The sequence below is a fragment of the Canis aureus genome, chromosome 34, assembly GCF_053574225.1.
Source record: "Canis aureus isolate CA01 chromosome 34, VMU_Caureus_v.1.0, whole genome shotgun sequence".
Taxonomy (NCBI): domain Eukaryota; kingdom Metazoa; phylum Chordata; class Mammalia; order Carnivora; family Canidae; genus Canis; species Canis aureus.
In genome coordinates, this window is record NC_135644.1 from 29,167,388 (window position 1) to 29,188,187 (window position 20,800).

Sequence of the window (20,800 nt, forward strand, 5' to 3'; positions counted from 1 at the left end):
GATTAATACCCAAAATACATAAAGAACTCACACAACTCCATATCAAAAAATATAATCCAATAAAAAGACATGGAGGTGGGGAGAGGGTCTTCTCCAAAGGAGACATACAAATGGCCAACAGACTTGTGGAAAGATGTTAAACATCCACTAATCATTACGGAAATGCAAATCAAAACCTCAGTAAGATACTGGCTCACATCTGTCAGAGCAGTTGTTATAAAAAAGATTAGAAATAAGTAGTGTTGGTGAAGATGTGGAGAAAAGAGAACCCTTGTACACTGTTGGTGGAAATGTAAAATGGTACAGCCACTGTGGAAACAGTATGAAGATTCTTCAAAAATTAAAAATAGAAACACCATATGATCCTGCAATTCCACTTCTGAGTATTTATCTGAAGAAAATGAAAACACTAAATAGATATTTGCAATCCTATGTTTATTCAGTATTATTTACAATAGCCAAGATATGGAACCAACCTAATTGTCTCTGGATAGATGAATGGATAAAGAAGATGTGACTATATATATATAATATTACTCAGCTATGAAAATGAATGAAACCTTACCATTTGTGACAACATGGATGTACCTAGATGGTATTGTTCTAAGTAGAATAAGTCAGCAAAAAAAGACAAATACCATATGATTTCATTTATATGTAGATTGTAAATACAACACACACAAATAGACATGTAGTTGCAGAAAACAATTGGTGGCTGCCACAAGAAAAGGGGGTGAAGATTGGCCAAAATAGGTGAAAGGGATTAAAAGATACAAAATCCCAGTTATAAAATAAATGAGTCATGGGAATATAATGTACAGCATAGAGATTGAAGTCAATAATATTTTAACAACTTTGGCGACAGGTGGTGACTTACCATGATGATCTTGGTGACTTTGATAATAGTCGCTTTGTAATGTATACAAATAGTGAACCATGATGTTTTACACTTGAAACTAATATAGTATTGTATATCAACTACTCTTCAATACAAATAAATGTACAAAGAAAATAAAAGAAAAACCAGAAAGAAATCTGAATAACATATTTTTTTTTATATCTTTGGAGTTGGGCAGTCTTTGGTAATTGTGGCATGAAATACAGGGGCCATAAATGAAAAGATGGATAAATCAAATTACATAAACATTGAAAATCATGCATAAAAAAACACCTCAAAAGAAAGTGAACAGTGGGAAATGTGTGTGTATATACGGGTGTGTGCCATTTAGACTACAGGGCAAATCTCCCTATTGTTAAAACTGTTAAAGGAGCTGGGAGTAAACTCTCTTTTTCTTCCCACTGGGTCTTTTAAAGATCTTGTTTTTTTCTCTTCTTCCCTTTTACTACATGTGTCTAGGATTGGTTTTATACATCTATAATTTTACATTGCATTTGGCTTTGTGAATATTTTTATTTTCCTATTCCTGCATTATCCTGAAATTGTGATTATGAATATATTAAAGCCATGTTTCCAAAAATGTAATTATTTCTTTATATTCTCAAACTTTTTTTGATGGTGATATATTCTGATTTAATTACTGCTTATATAACTTACTCAAATCTATCTAGCAGCTTATCAGTTTATTCCATCTCGATCTAATTCTAACTCATATTTTTTTCTTATTTTATGTTTTCAGTTTAATTTCTAGAAGTTTGGCTTATTTTTCAAAAACTTTTGTTCATTTTCATGATTTCTGTTGTCTTTTGTATAGTTTTAAAATTTTTGTTTGCTTTTTTTTTTTAAGATTTTATTTATTTATTTATTCATGATAATCACAGAGAGAGAGAGAGAGAGAGAGGCAGCAACACAGGCAGAGGGAGAAGCAGGCTCCATGCACCGGGAGCCCCACGTGGGATTCGATCCCGGGTCTCCAGGATCACGCCCTGGGCCAAAGGCAGGCGCCAAACCGCTGCGCCACCCAGGTATCCCATGTTTGCATTTTTAACTCTTACAACTTACAGCATTTATGAGACCATAAACATAGTCAAAATTACATATATACACATATAAATTATATGTATTTTATATAAATACTTTAAGGTATGTGCCAAAATCTTGCTTATTGTGCTTTATGCAGCAATTCAAACTTTGTGTTCATATTCCTTAGAATGTGTGGCCTTGATGAAGATTTGCCATCCCACCACAATAATAATAAACATGACAAAATATATGAAAATGACCGTTTCAGACAATAGACAGCAGATAATCCAGAACTGTAATCTCTGAGAGAAAGTAAATAAATGAGGTGAGCCCCATGCTTGCTTGAGTTTTCTGTCTAGAGATATTTGGGACCATTTCACCTGAGGAAAAATCTATTCAAAGACAAGTAACCTTGCTGAGCTGAGGAGACAGATGCCAGAGTTGAGAGTAATGCAGACAAATAGAATTTATGAGTATATGGGAAAACATATGGGAAGTGAGAACATCAGGGAAGAGGGTGCAGTTGTCGTCTAGAAATGCATGTTAACATGAAAACACAGGTAGTAAGTAAAAGAATGGAAGAATGATATAGCACACTGTCAATAATCCGAAGAAGACTGGAATAATTGTATTAATATATGACAAAGGAAGACTTCACAACACATACTCTTACCAGAGATAAAGGGAAAAACTTTTAATGATAAAGGAAACAATTCTTCAAAAAGATATATAAATCATAATTGTGTATTTATAGAAAGTTATTTCTGAAAACATGAATGTGGAACTGAAAGGAGAAATACGCAAATCTACATTTATATTTGAAGATTTCAAATCACAGTAATTGATTTAAAAATAGGTTAAAAAAACAGTAAATATATAGAAGTCTTGAATATTCATTCTCCTTCAAATTGGTCTGAAGGACATTTTATAGAGCACAGTAACAGTGGCAGAATTAACATTCTTTTAAAGTACAAGTGAAGGGACACCTGGGTGGCCCAGTGGTTGAGTGTCTGCCTTTGGTTCCGGTCGTGATCCTGGAGTCCTGGGATCGAGTCCCGCATCGGGCTCCCTGCGTGGAGCCTGCTTCTCCCTCTGCCTGTGTCTCTGCCTCTTTCTCTAAATAAAATCTTTAAAAAAAAGTACAAGTGAAACTGTCCACAAACAGACCATAAGTTGTACCATACAAAATTCAGTAACTTTAAGTGAATAAAATAAATATATTTTCTGAGGAAAATTGACTTTATTCAGCAATAAAAAATTATTTGCAAAAACAAAATATTTGGAAACTAAACCTTTCATTTCTAAACAATCTGTGGGTCAAAAATAAGGGGACATATTTTTAACTAAATGATAGTCCTATCACAACATATACAAAATCTGTATGAGGCAGTAACAGCGCTCAGAGGGAAACTGATCATTTCAGTGCTCCTACTAGACAAAATAAAGATCTAACACCAAAAACTTTGATTCTACCTTAATCTAGTTAAAAAATTAAATTAAATGCAAAATAATTAGAAGGAAAGAAATGAGAATGAAAGTATGAATCAATGGCATAGAAAATAGAAAAAGTAATAGAGATAAATCAACAGAATCTGAATTGAGATTTTTTAAGGTTGATAAGATAAACTTTAGCTAGATTGATACAGAAAAAAAAATCACAAATTGCCAGTTTCGAAAATAAAAGGAAGGTGGCACCTGGGTGGCTCAGTGGGTTAAGTGTCTGATTCTTGATTTCAGCTCAGGTCATGATCACAGGGTTGTGGAATTGAGCCTTGCAATTGAACCAGCATGGAGCCTACTTGATATTCTCTCTTTCTCCTACCCCCTGCCTCTATGTCCCCACCCTGTTTGCATGGTCTCCCATTCTCTCAAATAAATAAATATATACATGGAGGAATACTAAACAAAATAAACTAAACAAACAAAAATAAATGTTATAATAATCTAATCCAACACTTCTAACAATTTACATGAGATGGGCAATTTCTTTTCTTGAAAGCACATATCTAAAATTATATGGTAAAACTCCTACAAGAAAATATAGAAGAGAATCTTTGTAGCATTAAGATAGGCCAGGATTTTTTAGATTAAACAATAAAAAAAGTAAACAAAAATAAGGTAATAAAATTGAATCTACCTAAATTGACATATCTGATATCGGAAAGACACCATTAAGAATATTGAAGAGGTGTTGTTTTTTTTTTTTGTTTTTTGTTTTTTGTTTTTTTTAATGAAAGTCACTTATTGAAGAAAATACTTATAATATGTGTATCTTCTGAAGGACTCCCATTTAGAATATAAATATTGCCATTCAATACTACACAAGAAAATATTTAATAAAGTATCCTCTGCCCTGGAAAATACATACCTAGTTATAGATCTAATATAAATGCATCCACACATATGTACTGCTGAAGATACATAAAGGAGTATTCATGAGAGCAGCATTCATGTTAGCCCCCAACTGAAAACAATTTAAATATTCATCCACTGTAGAAAATAGATCGTGGTATATTCATACTATTGAATATTAAGTATTAGTTTAAATTACTGCTACATTCTACAATGTGAGCACATTTCAAATCACATGGTTGAATGTAAATATCTAGGCAAAAAGTATGTATTCATTAAAGTTTTGTTTTTGTAAAGGTCACAAGGAAACCATCTATAGCAATGGTGATTGACTAAGGCTAGATATTATGAGAGCATCTGAGGCACTGGTAATCTTTTGTTATTGTTATTACTGTTTTTCCAATATTCCCATTTTTCTCTTTCTTTTTTAATAGACTTTCTTAGAGCAGTTTTAGGTTTATAGAAAAAGTGAACAGAAGGTACAGAGATTTCTTGGGGCCATTGGGGACCAGCAGGGTGTCTACTTCTCCCTTTGCCCCTCACCCCACTCATGCTCTCTCTCAAATAAATAAATAAATAAAAATCCTGAAAACAATTAAAAATAAATAAATAAATTCTTTTTTATAAGGATCCCATCAGGGTAGATTAGGGCCCACCCTAAAGGCCTCTTTCTAGTCACCTCGTTAGAGTGCCTACCACAAAATAGAATCATATTCTAAGGAATGGAGGGGTTAGGGCTTCAATATACAAATTTGGGGATGACACAATTCAGCCCACACCAATGATTGAGGCTCTCATTCCCCCAAATTGATAGTTTTGACTAAAGTATTCTTCAGTAAATATCCTTGACTGAAGAGACACTTCACCCAAGATTATGTCTCTTCCTATGGATATCCTCCATTCAATGACTTGTCACTGCAAGGCTACCTCAATTGGCACTCTTACCTCAATTTTGAGAAACATTGAAGGTTAGCCCAGCTTCTAATTGTCCCATAGATGTGGGTTCAACTAAGGCCATTTTTACACAGATATTACAGTTCTGTTTTCCTCTGTCCAATTATGCTTCTCTTGGTCCTTAAAAGTTTACATTTCTAAGAGCACACCCCCAAACCTCTTAAATGCTGTGTAACTTAATACAGGGTCAAGAAATTAAACTTTACCAGCAACTATGGACTTTAGGTGATAATTTTGTGTCAATGTAGGTTCATCAGTTGTACCGAATATACCATTCTGGTGGCAGATGGTGAGAATAGAGAAGGTTCTGCACATGTGGAAATAAGGGGTATATGAGAAATCTCTGTGCCTTATTTTTTTTTTCTGTGCCTTATTTTTAAGGATTATATTTATTTATTTGAGAGCAAGGTAGAGAGAGCACAAGAAGTGGGGGAGAGGTTGAGGGAGAAGCACACTCGCTACTGAGCAGAGAGCCCAATGAAGGGCTCAAGCCCAGGACCCAGGGATCATGACCTGAGCTGAAGGCAGATACTTAACCAACTGAGCCACCCAGGTGCCCTGTAAGAATTTTAACACAGAGAGATCAGAGATGTATGCATGCATAGAGGACTGTATGAAGTCACCGTAAGAAGGCAATCATCTGAAAGCCAAAAAGAGAGGCCTCACAAAAAAATCAAACCTGCTGACACTTTGATCTTGGATGTCCAACCTTCAGAATTTTGGGACAATAAATTTCTGTTGTTTAAGACACTCAGTCTGTAATACTTTGTTATGGCAACTCCAGCTAATGAAAGAAAAGGAGATCTAAGTGGAACACCACAGAATTTACAAGTAACCCCTTGCCCTGCTTTTATCCACTTATTTTGTGTAGAAAGTCAACCCCAGCTGTGAAATGCTTCTCCAGAATTCTGGTTGGCCTTTTCTTTTCCTGGAGAAATTTTAAACAAGAAGGTTGTTGAGGTGACTCACAGGTCACGATTGGTGTCACTGCCTCCTCTACACTTACACCTTATTTTAATTTTCCTCACCCTTAGCTAGCATCTCTATGGCTCACCTAGTGAGGGATCTGAGACTCTGGTCACCCCACCCTCTCAGATCTGTCGCACTTTGTTCATTCACCATCAACATGGTGCAGGGAGTAGCAAGAGGTACTATGTTGAGCTATGTGGTTGCCAAACATATTCTTTCCCTTCCCCATTGTAACTCTATTTCTTCCAGAAAATTGGGGCAAACCAGTTTGGCAGTATTTCTTTGACTGAGTGGTTTGGACACCAGAAGCCTAAGGAGACACAGCAACAGTCATAACTCAAACTTTTTTTTAAAAGATATTATTTTATTTATGAGACACACACACACAGAGAAGTGGAGACATAGGCAGAGGGAGGAGCAGGCTCCTCTCAGTGAGCCCGATGCCCAATGGGGGACTCAGTCCCTGAACCCCGGGATCATGCCCCAAGCCGGAGGCAGGCACTCAACCGCTGAGCCACCCAGGAGTCCCTCATAACTCAAACTTAATGGGGCTTTAGCAATGTCCTCCAAGGGAAGAGGTCTCTGTCTTTGGGAACCAGGATTTCTAAATCCAAGCTCCTAAGAACCAACCATTTTAGCAACTCCTAAGTAACATTCCCTTTGATCCTGGTCATGGCATTAAAGCTTTTATCATGGGACAGACCTTCCATATTAACAAATTTTCCTTTACCCAAATTTATCTCCCAGACCCACGTACACATATACAGCACCATCAGAATCGAATTCCTTACACTCCTGTCTCTCGTTGGTTTATGTGGCTAAGTTCTGCAGCAACTTCTGTGACTTCCCTTTTTCCTCTTTAACAATCTCAGCATTTCTGTAGCTACTTTATGTTAACTGTAGTTATTGGTTTAGTGTACAGGATGAGAGAAGATGGTAGATCCTGAGGTTTGTGCACATGATTTAGCCAAGCCTCTGGATCAAACCCAAGCAAGGGGGATCCTTGCCTTTAACAAGGAGTGGACCAATTCTTCAGGCCCAGATAACTGACACTTGAAATTTTCAAGTGTGTTGACTCAGATGCTCTTATCCTGAGTCCAGAGTCTCGCTCTTTCCCAATTAAGGCACTGATCTTAGTATAGCAGACAGGCTGGGATTGAACATCATCCTTCTCTGGAGCTCTGCTACCACTATAATTAAGTCCTGGACCTGATGATCACCTTTTCCTGCCCTCTTGCTGCAGCAAATGAGTCTTTTTATATGCTGCCAAAGAGGCCCTCTGACTTTCACACTTCACCTTAAATTGGTGATTAATCACCATAAGTCTTTCATTGTTTTTCTTCAATGCATGCTTAGTCCCATCCAATTACGTAGTCCTTGTAATTATTATTTTGCCCCTAATGTCTCAAATGCTTCAGATAGTATATCCACCATTGCATTCATTGTGATTAGTATTCTGGTCTGGTTCACAATCAGTGTGAGTTTTAACAACTGCATTGCTACAGTATGCTACAAGCCATCAGTATTCTATCTACCACCTGTAATTAGAGTCCTTGTTGCCAGGAGGTCAGAGAATGATCCATTTCTGAAATCCCATTTTAAATTCTGCTTTCTAGGATTAATTCTATTACCAGCTCTCTTAAGTCGTGTTATTTTGGAAATAGACTCTGTGACAGAAATTTGCATTCATGGATTCCTCAGAAAAATATCTGTAAAGGAGTGAAAGAAGATGGGTTGGACAGAAAAAGAAGTCGAACTGCAAACAAATGCAAGGAGCTTGAGCTGACCCAGTGGTGAGTTTTACAGCTTAGATAGGTTTTGAGATTTGTCTCATTCAAGGCAAGGGTGTTGGGCCTTTGTACTTACCTATCAACTTGTCATTGGATGAGTTCTGTTCTACAGAGACAATGTAATCTTGAAAAAGGCAGCGACTTTTGGCCACTCAAGATTAGTTAGTTGGGACTAACCTCACTTAGTTGTGAGGAGCCAACACTCTTAACAACTACAAGAATGAATGTCTTACTCTCACGAAGAGAATTTCAGTGGCATATATAGTATCCTTTACATCTAGGAAGTGAATGCGTGTGGATGGTAACTTCATTCACTGTCTGTTATACTTAGTGCCTTTTAAAGTTTTATGCATGTACATATTTTAAATAAAAAATATTAAAAAAACTTTAAAGTGTATGGCAATGGTTGTGGAACCTGGAGGGTTAGCACAGCACATTTAGGGCAGGAGATAGCAAAGGCACAGGCGTGAGGTGCAATTGGGAGAATTGCTGTGTCACTTTTTGTGCACTTCTATTTCACTTTCCTGCTTGCAATATTTTGTTTCATTGTGTGAGGTGAATGAATGAATGAATAACTGAATGAAGTTCTCTTTCAATTTATTACTTTGGGAAGTTTTTACATTTTACATCGTTATATTTGTTCTTTGTTTACCAAAAAGTAGAGCAGTCTGATTATATACTGCCCTCTACTGATTTTATGTATGTAGAACTACAAACATGTGCAGGAGTTTCAACTGACCCAATGGTGAGCTTCTGGCTCAGATAGCTCCTGAGATTCGTCTTATTTAAGGTAAGGGTGTTGGGCCTTTGCATTTACGTGTGTAAATACAAATACGCCATGCATATATTCATTTCATATATGTGTATTAATGCCATGTCGCAGGACATTAGAGAGATGTAAGCAAGAACCACCCCCCTCAAAAATCTGCCTTGGGCATATTAATAGACAGATATCATTCAAGTGGAGTCATCTGTGTTCTTTAAAGGATGAAATTTGAGACTTTCAAAAGTGAACGGAACAGGCTAAGTTCCTCTGAATGGAAAAACAACCAAAGTTGGTGGTTATAAATTGGTACAGTGAAGAGGAAAAAGTTCCAGGAGATAAAAAGAGGACCCAGAATACAGCATTAGAGCATGGGCTTATTGTGTTTCATGAACAATCTTCTATGGTTAAAAAATGGACAAGTCACTTTAAGAGGCATAATAGTTATCTTAAAAGTTATGACAGCCCTTTAATTGTGCACTCTTCATTCATTAAACAAGTCTTTAGCGGCATATCCTACCTACATCAAGTATCATATTTTAAAGAAATAGTGGAATCATGTGAAGTGAATAATGATGATGAGACTGGCAAAAGATGTAACTCAGACCAGGTGCTAAGCATCCTGTGGTGGCAGGTCATAGAACAGAAAGTATCTCTGATAAACATAAGATTATTTGAGAGACTTCAAAAATTTTGAAGTCACTACTAAATTTCCCACATTATATGTGATATAATAATGAACTTTCTTTCTTTCCTTTCCTTTTTCTTCATTTTTCATGAAGCTCAATCTATAACATTTTCTTTAATAGATTTTTGCTTTTAGAGTTTTATTGGAGAAATTTTTGCCTAACAAAAGCTCACATTTTCTGTAGAACTTTTCTCCTAGACACTTTATAGTTTTACGTTTTACATTTAGATTTATGATCCATCTTGAATAAATTTTTAAAGGATTTTAATTTATCTTTTTGAAAGAAATCAAGCACTAGAGACAGAGAGAGCAAGCATGAGTGAGGGGCAGAGGGAGAAGGAGGCTCCCTGTTGAGCAGGGAGCTCGACGTGGGGCTCAGCCCCCCGACCCTCGAATCATGACCTGAACTGGAGGCAGATGCTTAACCAACTGAGCCACCCAGGCGCCCCTTTAACAGATTTTTATACATGATGTAATGTATGGATCACAGTTATTTTTGGCATTTGGATATCTTTTTTTTTTTCAGCATCATTGCTATAAGAGCACTCTTTTCACCACTAAATTTTCCTTGCATTCCTTTTGGAAAGTGAGGGAACATATATGTGTACATTTATTTCAGGATTCTCTATTTTGTTCTAGTTATCTATGTAAATCTTTAAACCAACACCACACTGTATCAATTATAGCAGATTTTAGTAAGTTTTAAAATCTGTTACTGTATTCCACACTTTGTTGCAAAGAATGCAGAGAATTATATTTTTTGACTGGGAATCCATGTGCCCTGGAAACTTAACACCAATAAAAGAGAGAATAGATATAAATGGGACAACTTATCAGTCGTTATATTATCTGTCTCTTTTTCCAACTAACTGTCCATACTCACCCTTTTCCCCACATATGAAAAGTATTCATAAATAACCAAGACCGAAATATCAGTGCTCCAGATAATTATATTCACTTCCATGTTCAGAAAGTATCTGTTCATGGTCTGGTGATCAGTGAACTCAAAGAAAAATATATGCCCTCTTGAGCCAACTGAATATATAATAATGGAGTAGAAACATAGCATTGATAAGTTCCATTTTGAAAAGGTAAGAATAGAATGCATACAGTTGTCACTGTTGGATATCAATATTAAAAACCTGCTGTGCCAAAAATGCAGAGAATATCAGCCCTGAGAGCAGGATACATTCCTTAAATAGATAGAAAAGGGTTTTTCTTAATGTCCCAAGATCTCCTGTCTGCTGTCAGGAAATTTCCTTGTACAATATTCTCTAGCACCATATCTGTAGTACATCATGGACTCTTGATGTCGACAACACTTTCATCACTCTCTGCTAGTTCAGGTTTGGAGAACCAGGAATGACTTTAAGGGTCAAGTGAACACAAATTTTCACAGGTTACACTTGTGATTTCTTTGGCAGTATATTTTTTTTTCTCCAAAATCTTATCGGGCTTTTGATCTCTATGCTTCCATTCCTTTTCATGTAGCAGTAGCAATATCAAAAGGGCTTTTCTTAATATAGATCTTAATTCTGAGGATTTTACTTTTCTATTTACTGGTCTTTGTGCATGGCGCATTCACCTCATCCTTGATTTAATGAGAGTTATCTTATGGGTACCTACCTAGCATATATGTGGTAAGGCAACACTTACAAACTGAGGAGGTGGTGGTTCCAGCAGTCTTTGTCACAGATGCTATTGCAGTAGTTGAGATAAGATGCTTATTTGGAAAATGTTGATAGGAAGTAAAATTGAAAGGAGAGGAAAGATCATAAGCACATTTTGGAAGTAAGACAAATAAAAAAGGCTATTGGATTATATGCTGAAAAGGGGGAAATGAGAAATTAGAGAAGATGTCTGGAGTTTGGGTGAGAGCAATTGGCTGGATTGTAATACTATTTACAGAAAGAAGAATATTTGAGATGAGTGAATATGTGCTGTGAAAAACAATGTTATTTTGGAAAATTTGACTTGGAACTTGGGTTTACCCATTGCACTTTTAATAAATTTATTTAATCAATACTTCATTCTCTTCAACCGCTGAAAGTATAATTAATTTTTAATATACGATGCAATTTTTTTGTAGTTTTCTTTTAGATTACGGAGTTTGTTTTGGTGTGCTTTCATTAAATATTTTAGATTGAAGTTGAACCTTTAATTTTCATGTGTCATATGAAATTATAAAAGGCCCCTCATACTGTTACAATCAGCCAGTTAAAATATTATTTATATGCACAGAATAAGTTGGGTTTTTCACTTCTAAAAATGTGTTCATGAACTTTGATAATGACAATGAGAAAAGACATCAGTGAACATATACAAAATATACTCAGTATTTTAGCAGAAATCAGTCAGAGCATCTTATTCAGGGACAGCCAATCAAGAATCTGTAGACAGAGTTATTAAAGGATCAAGTACAATGTGATAAAAATAAAGTCTGAATTTGTCCCTTGGGAATTGATCATCTAATCTTTTGCTCTCTTTTAGCATTTGTTCCTTCCTGTGTTCCAGAAACACACAGCAAAACTTTTAAAATATTTCCCTAAAAGTGTATAATAAATTAATCATAGAATTGCTGGACACCAAGAAAAAAAAATACTCTTTATAAAAGGTTAGTAACTGGGACTCCTGAGTGGCTCAGCGGTTGAGCATCTGCCTTCAACTCAGGGCATGATCCCAGGGTGTGGGGATCAAGTCCCACATCAGGCTCTCTAAGTAAAGCCTACTTCTCCCTCTGCCTATGTCTTTGTCTCTCTCTCACTCTCATGAATAAATAAATAAATATTAAAAAAGTAACTTGAATATTTTGTATTATTTTGTAAAGATTCTTCTAATATACAACAATTAGAAAGTATAAATAACCACCCAAATTGTGCATAAAATATCACAGGAAAATAATAACTCTCATGTTCTGTCCCCCTCTCTGATATTTCCCACTCATTTTCACTCCTTTCCCCTTTAATCCCTTTCACTCACTATTTTTTTATATTGCCTGAATGAATGAGACCATATAATATTTGTCCTTTTCCGATCGACTTACTTCACTCAGCATAATACCGTCCAGTTCCATCCACGTTGAAGCAAATGGTGGGTATTTGTCGTTTCTAACGGCTGAGGGATATTCCATTGTATACAGAAACCACAGCTTCTTTATCCATTGATCTGTCGATGGACACCGAGGCTCCTTCCACACTTTGGCTATTGTGGACATTGCTGCTGTAAACATCGGGGTGCAAGTGTCCCGGCGTTTCACTGCATCTGTATCTTAGGGGTAAATCCCCAAAAGTGCAATTGCTGAGTCGTAGGGCAGGTCTATTTTTAACCCTTTGAGGAACCTCCACACAGTGTTCCAGGGTGGCTGCACCAGTTCACATTCCCACCAACAGTGCAGGAGGGTTCCCCTTTCTCCACATCCTCGCCAACATTTGTGGTTTCCTGCCTTGTTAATTTTCCCCATTCTCACTGGGGTGAGGTGGGATCTCATTGTGGTTTTGATCTGTATTTCCCTGATGGCCAGTGATGCGGAGCATGTTCTCATGTGCTTGTTGGCCACGTCTGTGTCTTCCTCGGTGAGATTTCTGTTCATGTCTTTTGCCCATTTCATGATTGGATTGTCTGTTTCTTTGCTGTTGGGTTTAATGAGTTCTTTATAGATCTTGGAAACTAGCCCTTTATCTGATACGTTATTTGCAAATATCTTCTCCCCATTCTGCAGGTTGTGTTGTAGTTTTGTTGACTTTTTTTTCTAAAGATTTTATTTATTCATGAGAGAGAGAATGAGAGAGAGAGAGAGAGGCAGAGACACAGGCAGAGGGAGAAGCAGGCTCAGTGCAGGGAGCCCGGTGTGGGACTGATCGGGGTCACCAGGATCACACCCTGGGCTGAAGGTGGCGCTAAATCACTGGGCCACTGGGGCTGCCATTGTTGCCTGTTTCTTTTGCTGTGCAAAAGCTTTTTATCTTCATTAAGTCTCAATTGTTCATCTTTGCTTTTGTTTCCCTTGCCTTCATAGATGTATCTTGCAAGAAGTTGCTGTGGCCAGGTTCAAAAAGGGTCTTGCCTGTGTTCTCCTTTAGGATTTTGATGATTCTTATCTCACATTTAGATCTTTCATCCAAAAAAAGGGGCGTATACTGTAAATCCGTCGACTTCCCCTGGAGCTTCCCAGCGCTGCTCGCCCCGGACCCGCTCTTCCGCGTCCTTCCCCTGGTCTCGGGGGAGGGGCTGCTGTGCTGACTCCCAGGTGTGTGCACCTGGGGAGATGCGCCCCGGGGTGCCGGGCTCAGTGGGAGCCGCTGACCGGGAGGCCCCTGTTCCCCGGCGGCTGCTCCGTCCCAGGCACAGGTGACACCGGGAGGAGCAGCCCCAGGGGTGGCGGCCCCTCTCCAGCCCAGGGGTCAGCTCCCCAGTGGCCACCGCAGCTCCCAGTCCGCACTGGTCCGGGTGACCCGGGGGCGGGGGCGCTCACCTGCACAGCTCGGGGCGCCCGGCGGGAGCGTCCTCCCCGTCCTGTGCCCTCCCCCTCCCCCAGGCAGGAGGGTCCCCCGTCCTGTGTCCCCCCACGTCCCCCCGGGAGCCGCAGGAGGGGGGCTGTGCCCGCGCGCCCTGGGGTCCGGGGCCTGCGCTGCAGGAATCGCTCCCCCGCCAGGAGGGTCCTCGCTGTCCTGTGCCCTCCCCCTCCCTGTTGGCAGGAGGGTCCCCTCGTCCTATGTCCCCCCTCCGGGAGCCCCCCACCGGCTTCTCCCTGAGGTCCCGCCGGCGCCCCCCCTTTACCGAGCTCCCCGCCCTGTGGGTGCTCCCCCCGCCCCCCCGGCAGTGACCCGGGGACAGGAGCCCCCCTTCCCGGTGTCCCCGCGGCTGGGGGGCTCCCCTGTCCCCGGAACCCCGCCCCCCAGCCCGGCTCCCCGGCCCTCCCCCCCATCTTCCGTACCCCGCCTTCCTGCCTGGTCAGAGGCGCAAGCCCCCCTGTCAGCCTCCTTCAGGCTGTTCTCTCTTTACATCTCAGGTGGGATTCGCAGGTGCCCAGCTGGTGGAGGTGACCCGGGGGAGTGGGGGTGGGGAGGGGGGTGAGGACCGTGCCCCGCCGCCAGCTTGCCCGCCTCCTCCATTCACCTTCTTTATTTTTTTTATTTTTATTTATTTTTTATTTTATGATAGTCACGGAGAGAGAGAGAGAGAGAGAGGCAGAGACACAGGCAGAGGGAGAAGCAGGCTCCATGCACCGGGAGCCCGACGTGGGATTCGATCCCGGGTCTCCAGGATCGCGCCCCCGGCCAAAGGCAGGCGCCAAACCTCTGTGCCACCCAGGGATCCCTCCATTCACCTTCTGATGGATGCCTGGGATGCTGAGTATAGTGCTAAGTGAAATAGGCCCTCCAGAAGGACAAATACCCTACAATTTCACTCAGATGTGGAATATAAGAAAGACAAATGAGCAAAAGAAAAGAAGAAAGAGGGAGAAAAACCAAGAAACAAGCTCTGATACCTATAAGAGAATAAATGATGGTTTTCAGAGGGGAGGTGGGAGGAGGGATGTCTGACATAGGTGAGGGAGATTAAAGAGAACACTAATTATGACAAGCTCTGAGTAATGTATAGAATTGTTAAATCACAATATTGTACACTCGAAACTAATAAAACACTGTGTGTTAACTATGCTGGAGTTAAAACCTAGAACTTAATTTAAGAAAGAAAATAAAAGATGATCTATGTAAAAAACAAATCCACTATGGCAAAATTTTTAGAGCAAGCAGAACTACGTGGTGGTAATAAAGCATGAAGCTGTCACATTAGAAAACAAACTTAGGTTTTAAAGAATATAAAGCAAAGTAGAGTGTGATTATGGGGGTATGCAGTGATGACAGAGATGATTACTGAAGGTTGTTGCCAAGAATAAATTTTTATCCTTATATTCCCCACTTCAAAAAGAAAATGACCCTGATATTACATTTCTAACTCTAAAATGTTGACACTAAATCCTAGTTTGGGTTTAAAATTAGATAATATACTTTTTATTATGTAACCAATATTTTTTGGTATATTAACATGGTGTCTAAATATAGAAAAGAAAAATTTTTGTAACTCTAACCTTGAAATAAACTGAACTTTACTTTTTGTGCCTTTTTTGTCTTATTCCATAAGCCTACCTAATTTACCATGTTTTAAACTTAATTTTACTCATTTTTCAACTTAATTGTGCATCATAGTATCTTTGGAGGGAGAAAAGTGAAGAAATGAGAGGAATCCCTACAGTTATTTAAAAAACACGGACTAGGTTGCAATAGTCTAAATCTGAGGAGTCCTTTAGAGAAAAATGAATAGTTCCTGTTATATATTTTTCCTTGGAAGGTTGTCCATTCTACAGTCTATGGTTCTACAATAATGTGGGTTCAGGCTAAAGTTACATCACCAAAACAGAGAGATTTGTAAATTTGAGCTCAATGCTGTTAATTTTTAAAAGCAACTTTTGCAGGATACCAGTTAAAACATAAGAGACTTTGCAAGAATTTTGTGACCTAAGATCTGTACAGAAAACGATTACAAGACAGGATGAGTCCATGAAATCCATGTTGGAAAAGACTGTTTCACTGGAGGAAATTATTTAATACTTTATAGAAGTCTGAAGCTCCAGGAACCTTAGAGCCCTTGGCAGAGATTCAGGAAGTAGTGAATAGAAGTAGCTGAGTAGACAGATTCGGCTTCAGGAGGGATTCGATCTATAGGATTTGGAAGATACTCAGAACTGCACAATTTCCGAGAAAGAAACCTGGAAGGACCTAAGTTTCCTATGACACACAGTAACGAGAAGAGATTTTGTTTATACTGGTTTTGTAAGACCCTGGAAACCATCCACAAGCTGAGTCCATGTCAATTATCTCTCCACGAAAACAGAAGTCACTGAACACTAACTCCATCAATAACTTTTTGACCATTAAATTGTCTGTGGTATCTTCCTTTGTTCTTATCTCTATGAAAAATAGAATCTTTGCTCTAACTTCTCTCTTGACTTCTCCTTCCCCATCTTTGCAAAGATTTAGGAATCATTTCTGCCTTTTCTCCCAAGTTCTGATCCACTTTCCAACGATCTGCTGGACACCTACATCTTTATGTTCCAGTACGGACTCAAACTGGGGCCTTTCAAAAACATCTCATTATATTTCTTACAATCTTAAATCATTTTTTCACTAGACTTTTCTTTCGGGAAAGGGCATTACTTCACTAGCCACTTCCTTAAAGATTTAAAACAGACAGTGCCTGGGCATATCACTAATAATCAGTGAGCTGCAAATAAAACTGTGACATTCCATCACATGGTTTGAGCTCAAATAAGTGAATGATCTCCCCTTGGCCTATCATCTCTTCCTCTGTTTTGTCTACTTTACTCTCACTCATCCTTCAAAGCCCAAGCCGAAGTTTACAGACAGAAACTTTTTTTTTTTTATCTTTACCCTCAATACACTTATAATTCCCTATATCATAGAATTATCATCATGGCTATAGTGACATTTCTTGACACTTTTTTGGCTTAACTTATCTTTGAATTTTTAAATTTTTCCTTCCCTTCTCCTCTGCCTCATCCCATTTTCTAGCATATAGTCCAAGACATAGACTTGTGTTAACAATACAATAGGTTCTTGAAAGGCTATCTAGGTGATCTTGCCCTAAGATTGAAGGTCCTCCATAAGTATCTTTCCAATACTATGCTCTATTAAGTCTCTGTTTTTATTAACATAAGTACTACTTTAAATAGGAAAATATAGCACAATTTATTTTAATTTAAATATTTTCTTCTTCTTTTCTCCAACTTTTCAATGTCTTTCAAAATTCTCTTCAGCTACAATGTTTTTCCCCTGATCTCTTGAACAAAATATTATCTCTCTCTCTGAATGTTAAAAACGCTTTTCAGAGATCCTATTTGCATTTATATAACAGTAATTTATATAATTTATATATAATCTCAGCATCTGACTTCTCTGCATCTCAAAGCTTCAGAAGGTGATGAGTTACATGCAGACATAGATTGGAATTGGGGGAAAAAATCTATGTCCCAGGGCAACTCTTGGGAGATGCAAATCTATGGCTCCATTTTGGACTGTAAAGCTTGAGAATTTATTAATTATTCCTTTTGCCTTTCATCGCCTACTTAGTATGTGTAACATGGCAGAAATTTAGTAAAATTGAACTGAATTCCATTGAGTTAAATTAAATAAGTGTACTCTGTAGTGAAGTACTGTTGCATAACAAAAATTGAAATGCAAGGTAAGAAGACTTAGATGTTTTAGAAGCAATATGAGCAATAAGATATGGTGACTTGAATTTAAAAATATGTTCATTATGAATTAAGTGAAAGATGTTCTGCTTAGAGTTAAAGGAATGCTTATATTATCTATGATGAATAACTGGGCTTTTTAATTTCCAATTCATTGCACAGCAATATTCTCTTAAAACACAATAAAAATTGATTACTAGGAAAATGAAATTTAAAAATTAATTCATGTGAAATGTAGGTCTTTTCCTTATTAGATGCAAAAGACAAAATTTCATTTCAATGAATATAATTAAAACATATCACAGAAGCAAATACAAGAAAATTATACAACCATAATATTCCCTGAAAGCTTATGTACTGATTAATATACTGAATATGACATTGTAACTTTTGTTGTTCAACAAACAGAACTATTTAGTTATGAGTTATATAGCATTTGGTTAAATTAAATCCCTATATAAGACAATTTGAATAAATATTACTAATAGTATATTAGTAATTAAATTAAATAATAATTTAATTAATTTTAATTAAATTAAATTTAATAATTTAATTTAATTTAATTTAATTTAATTTAATCCCTATATAAGACAATTTGAATAAATATTACTAATAGTATCATCTAAAGTTATAGTATCATACTATTACTAATAGTATCATCTTTTTTATGTATCAAATGAGATTGGAGTTCTTTATTTTTTTGGTTAATTTGTCTAATCTAAGGTTGATTGATGACAATGCTACATGCGGTCCAAATATACATAAACAGTTTATGCAGCTTATTTTATTTTTTTAATTTTTATTTTACTTATTTATTCATGATAGACAGAGAGAGAGAGAGAGAGAGGCAGAGGGAGAAGCAGGCTCCATGCAGGGAGCCCGACTCGGGACTCGATCCCGCAACTCCAGGATCACGCCTTGGGCTGAAGGCAGGCGCTTAACCGCTGAGCCACCCAGGGATCCCCAGTTTATTTTAATTTTTAGAGATTAATTTATTTGTGTTAGAGAGAGAGATCTGCCTGGGGCCGGGAGGGTCAGAGAGAGAAGGAGAGGGAATCCTCAAGCTGACTCCCCATTGAAGCCAGTGCCCAACTGGGGAATCTCAGGATCGCAAGACCATGACCTGAGCTGAAATCAAGAGTCCGCCTTCAACCAAGCCACCCAGGTGCCTCTGCAGGTTATTTTAATGAAAGAATACAGAAACCAGTCTCAGAAATATGTTTTAGAAGTGGAAGAGAATTTAGTTCCATCGACCTCTTTAGTTTTCATCTTTCTCCAAAATGAAGCAAGTAAAGGCATTTCAAAATTCATCTTAAATCCTTCATTTTTAGGCAGTTCAATAATTTAATTTGCGATATTACAGCTTACTTTTAAGTTTACTTTTATGAAAGAGATGGATTCTCTATTCATGAATCTCCTATAAATGGATCTTCTTTTTTTTTGTAAAAATCATTATAAAATGAATCCCAGACAGACAAGTTAACAAAACAAATGTATAGTTTAAAGAATCATGACAAATAACTAAAAGTTCATAAAACATGCCATTACTAACCATCTTAGAAACACTTCCAAACTCTGTTCCATAATGAATTCTTCCTTCTTTTGGTAAGAGGCTATTATCCTTTGTAAAGAGGAGAGGATAGGAGAAGAGAGGAACCGAGATGAGAACCACGGTGGCTTTTATAACCTAATCTTGGAAGTAGCATACAGTCACGTGGACATGTTTTGTTGGTAACACAAACTAACTCTGGCATAATGTGTTGGGCTGCAGAAGCCTGGCGGTGACAATCACTGGGGCAGTTCAGAGGCTTTCCATCATATTGGGTCAGGTGGCTACCATTGACTGTGGCCAGGAAAGCAGGACAATCCCATTACTCATTTGAAAGACATCTAGAGGCTGGGGTTTCAGAAAATTCCCCCTATGAAGGAGAGAACTGTTCCCAGCAGAAGGAAAGGAGTGTCAGGCAATCCCCCTGACACCCATGCAAACACACAGTTTTTACTATCAGATAAGAAAATTTAAAATCCTACTTATTATGCCAACTTCTCATTTACTTTTCTGCTTCACCTTCATCTGGCTTACAGATCACCTAGTCAAAAAAATCTCAAACTCAAACATAAAATTTGTATATTCAAAATATAAACTCGGCATCTTTCCATACCTTCTTTATTGGCATTGTTGTCTGGCATGTTTTTGAGTGGATACTATATAAGAAATTTAATTTCACATCAACTGCTGAAAAAAGAGAAAACAAACATGTGTTGTTATGAGTTATACATTCACTTCCACACCTCCAACACAATTTCCTATGAAAACACAGGCATGAAATAAAAGTTACAATGTACTACTATATTGGTCTATTAGCTTTCACAGCCTTACTCTACCCTCTTAGAGATACTTTGAAAACAATACAAAGCTTTGTTTCGGTATCTTCCATGTAAAAGAATTGGAATCATGATTGGTTAACTGGGAGAATGTGGTTATTTCATATTATTTTAAGTAGCCTGGTTTTAGAATCTTTCAAATATGCAAATGAACCTAGGTAGTTGCTTTTCAAAAATCTCCTTCTTCCTTTATTTGTAGAGTTAAATTTTTGTGCAGCCATAAAATTAGGAATACTTCTGTATATAAATGCCACGTGAAATTCTAAATAAAGCCACTGAGAGGAGCTCTAGCCAAGTTGATACAGTTCATAGGCTGACTTCCATATCTCTTCAGTTTGGTGAAGAGGTTAACAAAAATTCACGTTGAAACCCTAGTTTTTGGTTTCATCACTTGGAGAGCTGAGGACTATGGTCTGCCTTACATTTGTAAGACTGATCATTATTATTCTGCTCTTGTGTCACAAGTAGCCTATAGCTTTGAGCCGCTAAAGTGGGATTCCCTTAAGTTGTCATGTGTCTTTCGTTTCTTTTCATCTGAAACATTTCTCAGTCTTTTCTGACCTTGATATTCTTAAAGAGCCCAGGCCAGTTATTTTGTTGAATATCCCTCAGTTTGGGTTTGTTTAATATTATCCCATGATTAAATTTAGGATACACATTTTTTTTTTTTCAAGATTTCTACAGAAGTGATGGATCTCTTCCAGGG

General features: G+C 37.8%; 1 long non-coding RNA gene across 1 annotated transcript in view; it reads right to left on the minus strand.

Annotated features, from left to right (window-relative positions):
* LOC144304457 (uncharacterized) overlaps nt 1-12,703 on the minus strand; it is a 138,112-nt gene extending 125,409 nt beyond the window's left edge. Inside the window, exon 1 of the long non-coding RNA XR_013371366.1 lies at nt 12,481-12,703. This is a non-coding gene — a long non-coding RNA (uncharacterized LOC144304457). The remainder of the gene's footprint in view (nt 1-12,480) is intronic.
* Nucleotides 12,704-20,800: the final 8,097 nt, after the last annotated feature.